The sequence below is a fragment of the Arachis ipaensis genome, chromosome B3, assembly GCF_059453495.1.
Source record: "Arachis ipaensis isolate K30076 ecotype BB chromosome B3, ASM5945349v1, whole genome shotgun sequence".
NCBI lineage: Eukaryota > Viridiplantae > Streptophyta > Magnoliopsida > Fabales > Fabaceae > Arachis > Arachis ipaensis.
Window position 1 is genome coordinate 84,227,424 of NC_142438.1, and position 13,258 is coordinate 84,240,681.

Sequence of the window (13,258 nt, forward strand, 5' to 3'; positions counted from 1 at the left end):
CTAGAATTAGGAGTAGGTTTTAGATCTAGATTAAGAATTCTTAGATCTAGGTTAATTTCATGCTTAGATTTAATTTTCTCTTTGTAATTCTTCTCCTTCTACCTTTCCTCTCTTTAGTTTTGCTTTTAATTCTTGTAATCTTTTACTTTTATGTTGATGCATTTTTGTTCTTCCATTTTCTTTTAATGCAATTTATGATTGATGCACTGAAAACTTGTCTCATAACAAATTTCCTTTGGCAAGTGTACCGAATTTGTCGTCAAGTAAAAACTCACAATAGAGTGAGGTCGAATTCCACAAGGATTGATTGATCAAGCAACTTTAATTAGAGGAATGTTCTAGTTGAGCGAATCAAAAATTGAGTTGAGAATTGCAGAAAATTAAATAGCGGGAAAGTAAATGGCAGAAAGTAAATTGCAGAATCTTAAATGGGAATGGGGGAATTGCTCATAAATGTAAATGACAGAAATTAAAGAGAATGGGTAAGATAAGAAATGGGGAGTTTATTGGGCTTAGGAGATGTTGCATTCTCCAGATCAATCTCATTTTCATCTCTTCCTCAATCAATGAACTCATTGATCTCCTTGGCAATCTTAAGTGATTGAATTACAATTTCTTGTAATTGAATCTCTCAAATCTTGATCAATAGCCAATTCCTTGGTCAATTGCTCATGAGAAGAGATGAAGTATGATCACTGATTATACCACATGCATTTCCCAAATCAAGTATTGAGAGGATTATAGTCACATATCCATCCAAACCCAATTTGGTCCAGCATGAGAAAGCATTTCTTGCTTGATCTCTTCATTCCTCTTCCAAGGTTCAGAAGAGATCCAAGTCTAAATAGTTTCTTTTCCAAGATCACTATCCAATTGGATGAAGATCGAAAGCTTTCAAGTAAAATCAAGAGAAAAGATAGAAGAAGAATAATGAAAACTAGTATTGATCCATCAAATTACAACAGAGCTCCCTAACCCAATGAAAGGGGTTTAGTTGTTCATAGCTCTAGAAAATGAAAATAAAGATGGAGAATACATTATGAAAACTAAAAGTGCCGAGAAAGTAAATACAGGAAGTAGTTCTATACTATTTTCCAACTTCTGGGAACTCCCTAAATAATTCAAAGCTACTCCTATATATACTACTCTTCTCATCTTCTAGTTGGTTCTTCAAGTCTTGGGCCTTTGGATCTTGAGTTTGAAGCAGTTCTCTTCTTCATTTGGGCTTGGCTTTACTTGCAGAGAGAAAGTGTGAAGTGGGCAGAGACTTTTGCTCAGGACGTTAGGGGTGTTAACGTTTAGTGAAAATATGAGTTCGAGAACGTTAGTGACAATCAACTTTCTCACTAACGTTTCCTAAGTAAAAGCCACGTTAACTTCAACGTTAGTGGCACAAACGTTGCCACTAACGTTGCCTCTAGGTCCTTTGCACACGTTATTGGGACTCAACTTTCCCAATAACGTTGAAAAGCCCCCTTTGCTCCTACGTTAGAGCCCACGTTAACTTAGTTAACGTGGCACTTTAACGTGGGCTTGCCATCCTTCGAGAACGTTAGTGACACTCAAAATTGTCACTAACGTTCCAATGTGCCCCCATGTCTCACGTTAGAGTCCACATTAACTAGGTTAACGTGGCTCTTTAACGTGGCCATGCTTAGCCATCCCCAACGTTAGTGACAATGTTGAGTGTCACTAACGTTGGCTCATTATTTACTCATCCACGTTAGCTTCCACGTTAACTAAGTTAACGTGGGAGTTAACGTGGCTCATAGTGGTTTGTGTGGTTCCTTCCAACGTTAGTGACAATGTTGAGTGTCACTAACGTTGGCCATCACCTTCTTCTTTCACGTTAGCCTCCACGTTAACTAAGTTAACGTGGAAGTTAACGTGGCTCCTTGGGGTTGTGTGGTTGCTTCCAACATTAGTGACAATGTTGGGTGTCACTAACGTTGTCGACCACCCTTTCCTTTTCACGTTAGCTCCTACGTTAATCAAGTTAACGTGAGAGTTAACGTGGCATTGTGCACTTAGGCCAACGTTAGTGACAATGTTGAATGTCACTAACGTTTGCCTCCTTTCCCCCTTTTGACGTTAGAGGCTCTAACGTGGCCACTTATGAGCATTGGCCAACGTTAGTGATAATGTTAAATGTCACTAACGTTGGCTCAAATTCCCTTCTTCACATTAGAGTTCACATTAACTTAGTTAACGTGACTCTTAACGTGGGTAATGATGGCTTCGAGAGCGTTATTGGCAGTCACTTTTCTCATTAACTTTGCAAGTTACCTCCCATTCCTTGCTTCCTTTGGTCCTGAAATCAAGCAATAGAGTGCATCAAAGTTCTAGTCCAAGTCATGGGTAATGTAGCATACAATTTGTCACTAAATTCATGCAAAATCCTCATGAAATCATGTAAAATGCACAATGTATGCTTGAATCCAGGTGTAAGTGAATATCTATCCAAAACTAGCTTATTTCCTAAGAAAATGCATGAAACTACCCTAAAAATAGTAAAGAAAAGGTCAGTGAAACTGGCCAAAATGCCCTGGCATCAATGATTCATGTTCCTTTATTGTTCATTTGATTTTTTTTTGTTTAATTCCTTGCAATTGAGTAGTGTAGATTTACTTTCCATGCAATTTTACTATGCTTTCCTTTTATGCCTTCCAAGTGTTTGATGAAATGCTTGGTTGGATTTTAGTGTAGATTTTGTTCCTCTTGGCTATGGTAGAGTAATTAGTGATGCTTGAGTTATCTAATTCCTTTGTTGATTGATAATTAGAAGTTGCTAATTAATTTGGATACCACTAAAGCTAGTCTTTCCCTTGGGAGTTAGCTAGGACTTGTGGAATCAAGCTGATTCATCCACTTGACTTTCCTCCATGGTTCGAGGTTAACTAAGTGGTAGCAATGGATAATTGTGGTCACAATTGAGGAGGATAATTAGGATAGGACTTCTAATTCTCACAACCTTGCCAAGAACTTTCTAGTTGTTAGTTTATTTTCATTGCCATTTACTTTTCATGTCTAATATCTCACAAACCCCAAACATAGCTCCATAACCAATAACAAGACACTTTATTGTGATTCCTAGGGAGAACGACCCGAGGTTAAATACTTCGCTTTATAAATTTAGGGGTTTGTTACTTGTGACAAACAATCTTTTGTATGAAAGGACTATTGTTGGTTTAGAAACTATACTTGCAACGAGATTTCAATTGTGAATTCTAGACCACACAAAAGTCCTCTCATCAAAAATGGCGCCGTTGCCGGGGATTTGCAATGGTGTTATCTTATTGGTTATTGTATATATGTGAATATTGTAAATGGGTTTGTCTTTTGCTTGTTTACTAGATTTTGTTAGTTTTATTTCATTTTTCCACTATGAATTCTCACTTTGGCTATGAGTTTGGTTCTAATTGTGTTGTAGGAAATGTGAACTTCAATGATGACACTCATTATGGATGGAACCAACAAAGATGGGAGGAGCCTCAAGGAATTGATCACTCCTACGGGCAACAACCTCCGGATACTTATAGGTATAACCACCATCATAATGCATGTCAATTTGATGGCTATGGTGAATCTTTTTGTGATAATCAAGTACCACCACCATATGATTATGACTCTTATCCTCAACATGAACCTCAACCATACTCACAAGCCTTTCCATACCAAGCATCTTCCTATGATCCATATCCATCATATGACCAATCACCCATACCATATTCTTATGACCATTATGAGCAAGAACCTTTGGAACTACCACAACCTTATCATGACTACTATGAAGAACCACCTCAATATATACCATCTCCATACCCTTTCCAAGAAAAACCACCTTCCTACTATGAACTCTTTCTCCAAAATAATAAACCATCTTTTCTACCCCAAGCCCCAATAGATAATTCTCTCACCTTGCTACTTCAAGGACAAGCGGATATGCAAAGGAACACCCTAGAGTTTGTGACTAACTTGACCAAGGTAGTGCATACCTTAGCATACCAATGCTTGAACACTCAAGGTGCTTCTATAGCCACATGTGAAGAATCAATTAAAGAGCATAGCATGAAGGAGAGATTGAAAATTCCAGGGGAAAATGAGGGATTCCACTTTGTGTTAGAACAATTGGAGGAGCCTATGATCATTGAAGAAAAGGAAGAAGTGGTTGAAGATTTGGGAGATGTTGAAAGTCCATGGGAATGTAGCATCATGGAGCACTCTTCCGAGAAGCTTAATATTGATGTTGATGAGGGTGCGCAACCTCCAAGGCATGTCATCGTTGGAGACTTGGAAGAGGCTTATCAAGAGATGGATTCAATCATGGATGAATTTCTCTCTACAATAGAATCTTCTCCCATTGGATATGGAGTTGAAACTATAGAAGAATGTGCACAACCTCCCATACCCTTGGTGAGCAATGAGAAAGAGAGCGAATCGGAAGAAAGCTACCAAAGGGAAAAAGTTGAATTGTTGCATATCGAAATTGAAGAATATGAAGAGGTTGATCAAGAGATGAATTCATTCATCAATGAATTCCTATCCAAAATTGAATCACCTCTCATTGGGCAAGAAATTGAAGTTCTTGAAGACAACACCAAGCCAAGTGATAAAAGGGGAAAGGTTGAAATTGAGAAAGCTTGCGAAGAAGTGGAATCAACTAAAGAAGAGCCTAAAGAAGTAAACCTCGCATTGTCTAAGTATGGGGAGGTCTCCCTTTCCAAGTCACCATCCAACACAACATTCAAGTGGGTAAAATTTTTATCCCTAAGCTTTACTTTCTCACTTGAATATGGGTTAATTGAAAATGATGGCCAATTTAGAGCTCTTTGTGGAATTAAGAGTAAAAGGGAGTTGTGTAGTAGTTGTAGGTTTGGAATTAGGCTCATCAAGGTCAAAACCTCAAAGTATAGGGACTATGATTGGATGAATGCTACTTTACATGGGTATAGGAAGAGGACTTGGTGTGCTCAAGAGAATACTACTTGTTCTACTTGTCAACCGCCCGAATGGAGAATTCATGGAAATCAACTTGAAGATGGGTGCGAAAATAAGATATGGGATCCCGGATCGAAGCATGTAGATCAACTATGGAAACTCATATCTTGGGTGGAACTCCACCCAGACTTGGTGAAGACGGTTGGAATTTCTATCAACCATTTGACGCACAATGATCCTTGGAGATTCAAGGATGAGTACAAGCATAAGCCACCATGACAAGAGCTTCCCAAATGTCCAACTTAAGGACTTAAACTAAAAGTGCTAGGTGGGAGACACCCCACCATGGTAAATTCTTTCCATTCTCTTGTATGTATACCTAATAAGTGATTTGAGTTGCCATCATAGGTAGTTTTCTTCTTTAATATACTTTTATACATTTTGTTTTGATTGATAGGTTGTTATAGTGTGTTTTGATTAGTTTAAATTATTGTTAAAATAGGTTACTTGAAGTGCAAGTTGTTGTTAAAGATTTTTGTTAAATCTGAATTTTAGTTACTTTAGAGTTTTTATAGGTTAGGAAAGTGTCAAATTCTATTTCTATGCTTCAAAAAAAAAAAAAGAGGGAGGACGTGCGTGCACGCTGTACGCGCACCCGTCCATGAGCGGATGCAACCCCATAGATTTTCCAGAGAGTTGGGCCCCTCTTGTGCAAACGTTGAGCCTTTAGCCCAACTCAACCCACGCGGACGAGCACGGTACGCGTGCGCGTCCCTGCAGCAATGAAGGGCAACACGCGAGCGCGCACGTCATGCTTGCGCGCAACTAGACCAGATCGCCACCCACGCGGACGCACGCATTGCACATACGCGTCCCTAAGCGGCTGGCCCCAGCCCATACATTCGTCCAGAGAGTTGTGCTAGCGCTGGCCAAGCACTGAGCCCTCAGCCCAATTCATAGCACGCGCACGCGTACAGTATGCTTACGCGTGCTTGCTAATTCTTCCAGCCACGCATAAGCGCACGAGACGCTCCCGCGTCCATCCTTAAATCCATCAAGGCACGTGGACGCACGCTGTGCGCATCCGCGTCGACTCTAAAATTTGGACAACCCTAAGGCGCGAGGACACTCGCGCAAATGCACCTCCTAACCTCTCTTCTTCTCTACACTCCCTCTCCTCCTCTCATCCCCCTCCAGCCACCACCAACCACCGCGCCGGCGCACCTCCGCCACCATCGCCCCTACCCTTCTTCTTCCCCCTTCACCCCCTTGTCTCTCTCTCTCTCTCTCTCTCTCTCTCTCTCTCTCTCTCTCTCGCTCATTTCTCTTCTCTCACTTCATCACCCTCTCTGTCCTCCCTCAACTGCCGCCGTCCAGCGCCACCGCGGTCCCGGTGAACCCAACCTTCCGCACCCCTGTCATTCTTCTTCCATCTCCCACCGCCCCTGACCCCTGTTCGCTGTCTCCGTCTCTCTTCACTCTACACTACCACCGCGTCGGCCTCTGCTGCGCTGCTGTGGGTTTCTGCCGCCACCACCATCTAAGGCGGCTACTCCACTTCTGACCTACCTCATCCCTACTGCCTACCCAGTTCCAATTCTTATCTCTGCCCTGCATTCCAGGTTACCAACCTCTGCTCCCACTCTGTTTCATTTTCTTAGCTTGTTTTTGTTATTATTGCTATTAGCTCTTATCAGTTAGTTAGGATTTGATTTTGATTGCTATGTTAGATAGAGATATCTGCTGTTAGGTAGCTAGGATGTGGTTAGAGGATTCTAGGCCTGATATTTGTGTCGTATTTGTTTACCTATCTGAGCTTATTTTGATTGATTGCTGAGTGATATTGATTGCTTTGCTGAGTGATAATTGCGCCTGTTGCATTTCTCATTCTGTAATTCTTTTGTTGCTGCCTGGCTTTGTGACTTCCATTGGGCATCACGAACATTACTTTTTGCTACTATTTGGTTATGCCTCTTGCTTCTTAGATCCATGTGACTCTTCTGCTGAATAGTTGTTGTCCGGAAACGTTCGAATTACTGCCGAAATGCTGCCCAATTTTCTAGAATTGCTTTGCTTTCAAACATCTTGCTTATGATTGAACTTGTTGGCTTTGAAATTGCTTATTCACCAAGCTACATCAAGTTCAATTCTTAGGTATCCTTGGGTCAGTTTTTCCATATTTCATACGTTTCCTATGACTTGCTTTGAACCATCCCTTGTTTACACTTTTCAAGTTAGTTGAATGTCTTATTCTTGTGCTTCACTCCCCATTCAATCTAACTTGTAAGTTTGTGCATATGGTTCTTGCATTGCGAATAATTGATGAATTCTACTTGTGTAACTCGCTTTCACTCAATTTCCTTTCTATCTTGCTTCGCGTTGCACAACATGCAATTAAACCTTGCAACATCAATTATTGCAACGAATTGACTGATGACTTGTTTTTAATTAATTGCATCGTTCACAATTTCATATTTCATCATCAATGACTGCACTTCCCTCATGAGTGTGAACATGACTGTGTACACATTTTGCAATTCTCTTTTAATTAGGCCGTTTTCCATCATACACCAACTACGAATCTTACTTTTTAACTCACTTACTAGTTTAACCTCCTAACTTCAATTTTCATTTTGCTTAACTTTTTAACCATTCTTTTGAGTTATGATGGTGAATGCGCTTAATACATGAGCTTTATGGTACATTGTTGAATTGTTTGAATTCTTGGTCAATAGTTATATTTTCTGTGCTTACTTACATTCCAAGTTTTCAATTTTGGTTCACATCATGATTGCTTGCCTTTCATCTTACATCCTGAACTTTCTCTTCCTTGCTTTCTGCTACTTATTTAATTACTTATACTCTGCTCTATTCTAATTTTCAGGATGTCAGCTAAAGGGAAAGGCAAAGCCACCTCCAGAAAGAGGAAGAGGGCCTCAGATTCCCCTTTCTCCTCTTATGTGGATTATTCAAAAAATCCTATTGATGAGGTGGAGAGGGCGAACCAATCCCTTCCTGCCTAGGATTCAGTCAAGTTCCCGAATCTCTACTGTGAACTTCGGTTCCCGAGCTATAACTCAAAGAACTTGAATGTTGAAAAGAAGTTGGTCCTTCCATCTGATATGAGACAAACAATCAACAACCGCATTGAGAGGATGGGTTTGGACTTTATGGACCGAGAACTTAGCCGGGTGAACCGGTCTTGGGTGCAGGAATTCTATTGTAACTTCTTCTACCACACCCTTGATTCGGTGCTGGTTAGAGGTGTTCAGGTGCCCATCACTGAGCAGGCTATTGAGGACGCCCTTACCTGTAGGCCCAAGGCAGGTGATACTGATGCCTTTGAATAGGCCGAGGTGGAGCTACACTGCATGAATTTCGATTTTGATGCCATGAGGGCAGTGGTAGCTATCCCGGAGGCTCCCTGGGTCATGGATGCAGAAAGAAAAGCACCAAAGGGGATGCGATTTATCTATCTGGGCAAGGAAGCCAGGGTATGGCAGCAGATTTTCGCCCACTACCTCATGCCGACTACCCACTTCTCAGAGATCCCTGTGGCTATGTTGATCCTGATCAGCTGTGTGCTAGAGGGGAAGGAGGTCTATTACCCCTGGCTGATCAGGCGGTTCATGTGGCGGGCCCACATCAGAGGTATCTTTCTATTTCCCGTCCTTGTCACCCAGATGATTCAGCGGGCCGGTGTCCAGTGGCTCCCAGAGGACGTCTCACCACCCCCACCGCTCCCTGAGAAGGAGCCGGTGACCATTCCATGAGGATCTTGGGTGAACGAGAAACCTCCTTCCCAGCGCCGATCTAGAGTTGGACCCTCTTCGTCATCAGTCCGAGCGGGAACCTCTACATCAGCAGCTGCAGCAGCATTCCCTTTACCACCAGCACCACCAGCACCTCATCCGACCTACTTACTGGTTCAACGTCTTTTCCGGTTCATGGAGCATGGCCAGCGTCAAATCATGCGTCACCTGGATCGGATTGACCAGATGTTTGTGGCTCAGGGCCTTGGGCTGCCCCCTCTGCCAGAGTCTTCCGGTTCGGATGAGGAGACCCACGAGGAGGAGCATGCTGATTTACATGATGCGGATACTCACGAGGAGGAGCCGGTTCATGTGGAGGCACTATCCCAGACCCAGGCTACTCAGGAGACACCTCAGCCGCAGCCACAGCCACAGCCCCAGCCAGAGCCAGAGCCGACTGGTGTACCTTTCCCTGAGCCTGAGGATTAGCATCGGGGACGATGCTTGATCTTAAGTGTGGGGAGGTTGCCGTTGGCACCATTGGTGGATCGGTGAATATTTTGGCATATTTCCTAGTTATATTCTCCTAGTTATCTTGTTTTGCACATCGCTGTATATATTGGTTGTTTTGGATTACTTTAGATACTTTTGCCTTAGTTGTTGCATACTTTGTCATTTTGGATGTTAGGTATTTTGGATGCTAGATTTCGTACTTTAGTTGGATCTTTCTTATATAGTTATCTTTTAGCTTATGGTTGTGATTAGAAATTATTTTGGAGTTGTTAAGACCTAGTTAACCCTTTTTCATATGAAACCTGTTTTAATTGAAAAGAAAAAGGTGGACTAAGGAATTTTCATAAACTCTCAATCATAACATTGCATTAATAAGCTTAGTCAAAATGATGAAATTTTCAAAAGAATCCATCCATAGAGCACGCCCCAATTGATTGAAAATTTTTGTAACTTGCTTGAATTCATACTTTGTGAACCATGTATTGAGCCAAGAACACAAGCATGTGAGATTTGAGCCTATTGATGTGGTTACATTTTATAACCACCCATTTTCCATTCTTGTGTGGGATTATCTCTCCCTATGATTGTGATCCTTGGTTTGCTTGATTCTATATGTCCATTTATTCCTTGTATTCATACATTTATATGATTGAGGCTATTATTTCAATTAGCTGACTTACCCAAATAGCCTACCTTCTATCCTCCATTGTTAACCAATTTTGAGCCTACGCTTAACCCAATTGTTCTAATTTTAGCACATTACAAACCTAAAGTGGAAAACAATAAAGTCTCTTGTTTGGATCTTTGATTGGCTTAGGCTAGTGAGAGTGTCTTATATTCAAGTTTGGGGAGATTAGGAACATTGGTTGAGATAAAAGAGTGTTTTGCATTTATAGTTAGGAAATTGGGTGCATACTCATGCATTGATTAAATGAATAGACCTTATGCATTAAAAAAAAAAGAGAAGAGTAAAAGAAAAGAAAAGGAAATAAATAGGAAAAGAAAGAAACAAAGAAAAGGAAAGGAATAAAAAGGGGACAAAATGCCCAAAAGCAAAGCTCAATAAGGATCAATGCATAAGTGTTGGGAAAATCAAAAGAAATGCATGAGCATGTAAAAAGTGAAGGATGGTTGGTTAGGGTAGATTAGAATTTGTATAGGTCATTGTATATATTAGGTGGAAAAGTCTAGGTTAATCAAAGATTCAAATCTCTACTCCACTTAACCATACATAATCCTACCTTGACCCTAACCCCATTACAACCTATGAGAAAGACCTCATGATGAATGAATGCATACATTGAATGATTGTTGATTGTTAGATGAAGAACAAACTTTGGAAAACGTGATTAGGAGAGAATTCAGTGAATAAACCCCTAAACACTTGAGTAAATAGGGAGGATACACATCCGGTGATGGTTCAAAAAGCTCAATTACATGTATTCACCCCTATTATCTATATTCTTGCAAGTTTGAAATTCTTTTGACAATTCAATACAATTGTGGTTTGGACTTGATCCCTATTATTCTAGCTCTTATGCTCATATATTTATTCTATTGGAAGTTAAATTATTTTGACTAAGTATTTGCATTCACCCTAGGTAGTTGCATTTAGATAGAATTCGTGTAGTTTAGTGCATTGAATAAATGTCATATCCTTCGCTTCATTCTTGGTCAAGCATGAGGACATGCTTGGTTTAAGTGTGGGGAGGTTGATAAACCCCAACTTTAGGTTTTATCTTGTGTTGGATTTAGAGTATTTTGCTAACCTTTTCTCACATTTAGCCAATGATTTAGCATGATTTTACGATCTCTCCCTTATTTGTGCTTAAGTGTAAAAAGCATACTTTTTGGCCTTTGATTAGATAACTTTACTTTCTACTTGGTTCCATAAGATGCCTTGATGTGTTTGGTAGTAATCTCAGGTTAGGAAGGGCTAGGAATGGATCAAGGGTGCAAGGAAGGAAGCATGCAAGTGGAGAAGATCATGAAAAGCCAAAGAGTTGAATTTGGCCATGGACGTGCGCGCGCACCAGGCGCTTACGCACACCTTGCGAAATCGCCCAGGGATGCGTACACGTGCTGTGCGCGTACGCGTCGGTGTTGATTTATGATTTTTTTAATGAAATCTTGGCCAACGAATTCTCAAGGCCTGTAGGGTCCAATCCAAGTCAACTTTGGCGCCAAAAACACTCAAAAGGACCAAGGATTGAGGGGAGGGGGCATCATTTATATTTGGACACATTAGGATAGTTTAGTTTTAGTTTTTAGAGAGAGAAGCTCTCACTTCTCTCTAAGATTAGAATTAGGATTAGGTTTAGTTCAATAATTTAGATCTAGGTTTCAATTCATGCTTTCCTCTTCTTCTACCTTTCAATTTTATGTTGTTACATTTATCATTCTTCTATTGTTGTTATTTCTTTCTTCTACTTTGTTTGTAGATCTACTCTTGTTCATTCTATTTTCTTTTAATACAATTTGAGGTAATTCATGTAGATCTTGTTTCCCTTAATTGTTGTTATTAATTCCTTGCAATAAGTAGTTGTTAGATTTTATTGTTGTTATCAAATTACTTTGCTTTCCTTTATTACCTTCCAAGTATTTGATGAAATGCTTGGTTAGATTTTAGTAGAGATTTTTGTACCTCTTGGCTTTGGTAGAGTAATTAGTGACGCTTGAGTTATCTAATTCCCTTGTTGATTGATAATTAGAAGTTACTAATTGATTTGGATACCACTAAAGCTAGTCTTTCCCTTAGGAGTTGGCTAGGACTTGTGGTGTAACAACCCTGATTTTTGAGTATGCGAGATCTTTTCCGAAGGCACGAAATCCTCCGGAAGATCAGTAAGGGGAGAACCTCTGATATATCATCAAGTATCTCTATCCTCATTTTCATTATGTCATCTTTAAGATAGAACCTTTTATGAGGCAAGCTCAATAACGCAGTCACGAAGAACCTAGTTTTTGAACCGTATCGGTTAGGAGTTTTGATTCGATTTTTTGTATATAGTCTCAGTTTGACAAACCGGACCCGATTTATGAGAGAAGAGAGATAATAGGATGATATTATCAATATATTAGTATTAGAAGCTTCTTGAATGATATTATAAGTTTACTGGTCTGTTTTAGTTAAAAACAGGAAATCGGTTTAACCGGGTTCACAGTTTACTGGTGCAGCTTAGCACCAGCACTCCTTGATGACTTTAGCAATGCTAAGGCCTCATTATACATGTTCTATTCACATAATAAATATGTTACTAGTTTCATTTATGCTAGTAGCTCAGAAAATAATATTTAGAGATATTTTTACAAGGGTTCCGATACATCTAGTTTTAGTAGTTATACACCTGAGATATTTTAATATTATTTTAATCCACCTTCAATCCAACCAATCAAAACTCACCTTATACCCCTAATACCCCCAAGGCTGCCTCATTTGCTCATTGTGGCCGAAATTGAAAGGAGATAAAAGAGAGAAAACTTCATGAACACTTAATCTTCAAAGCTTGATTTCTTCTGAACTAAAACTCAAATCAAAACTCTAATTTCACCAAAATGATCCTATCTTCTTCCTCTACATAACCATGTGACTTATCAAGGCTGGAAATAAGGTGAGATGTCTGTCTCTCTCCCTCTTCAATTCGGTTTTCAAGGAAAACCATGCAAAACATGTGTTTTCTTATTGTTTTTCCTTAGGAATCATGCTTAACTTGACTTGAGGGCCAAGAAACGTGGATTTCCAGCAAGTCTAAGGTTAGAAATCACTTCCTAACATGCTGAGTGAGATTTGGTTAGTTGAAGGTTTTTGGATTTAAAGTTGTTCTTGATGTGATTTAGGAGGAAAAAGTGTTTAAGGACCACCTGAAAGTCTAACCGAATTAGGAGCAGCAAAACCAGATAGGATTTGACGAATTTAATCTTGATTGATTTTGTTTGAGTTGTGTGAATTTTGTATGATTTGGCTGTGCTAAAAATTGGTTGCATATATGATTGATTCTTGGTGAAAATTTGGTGAAATTTTGATGAAATTTGATGAAATTCAAGCTTTGAGTTTA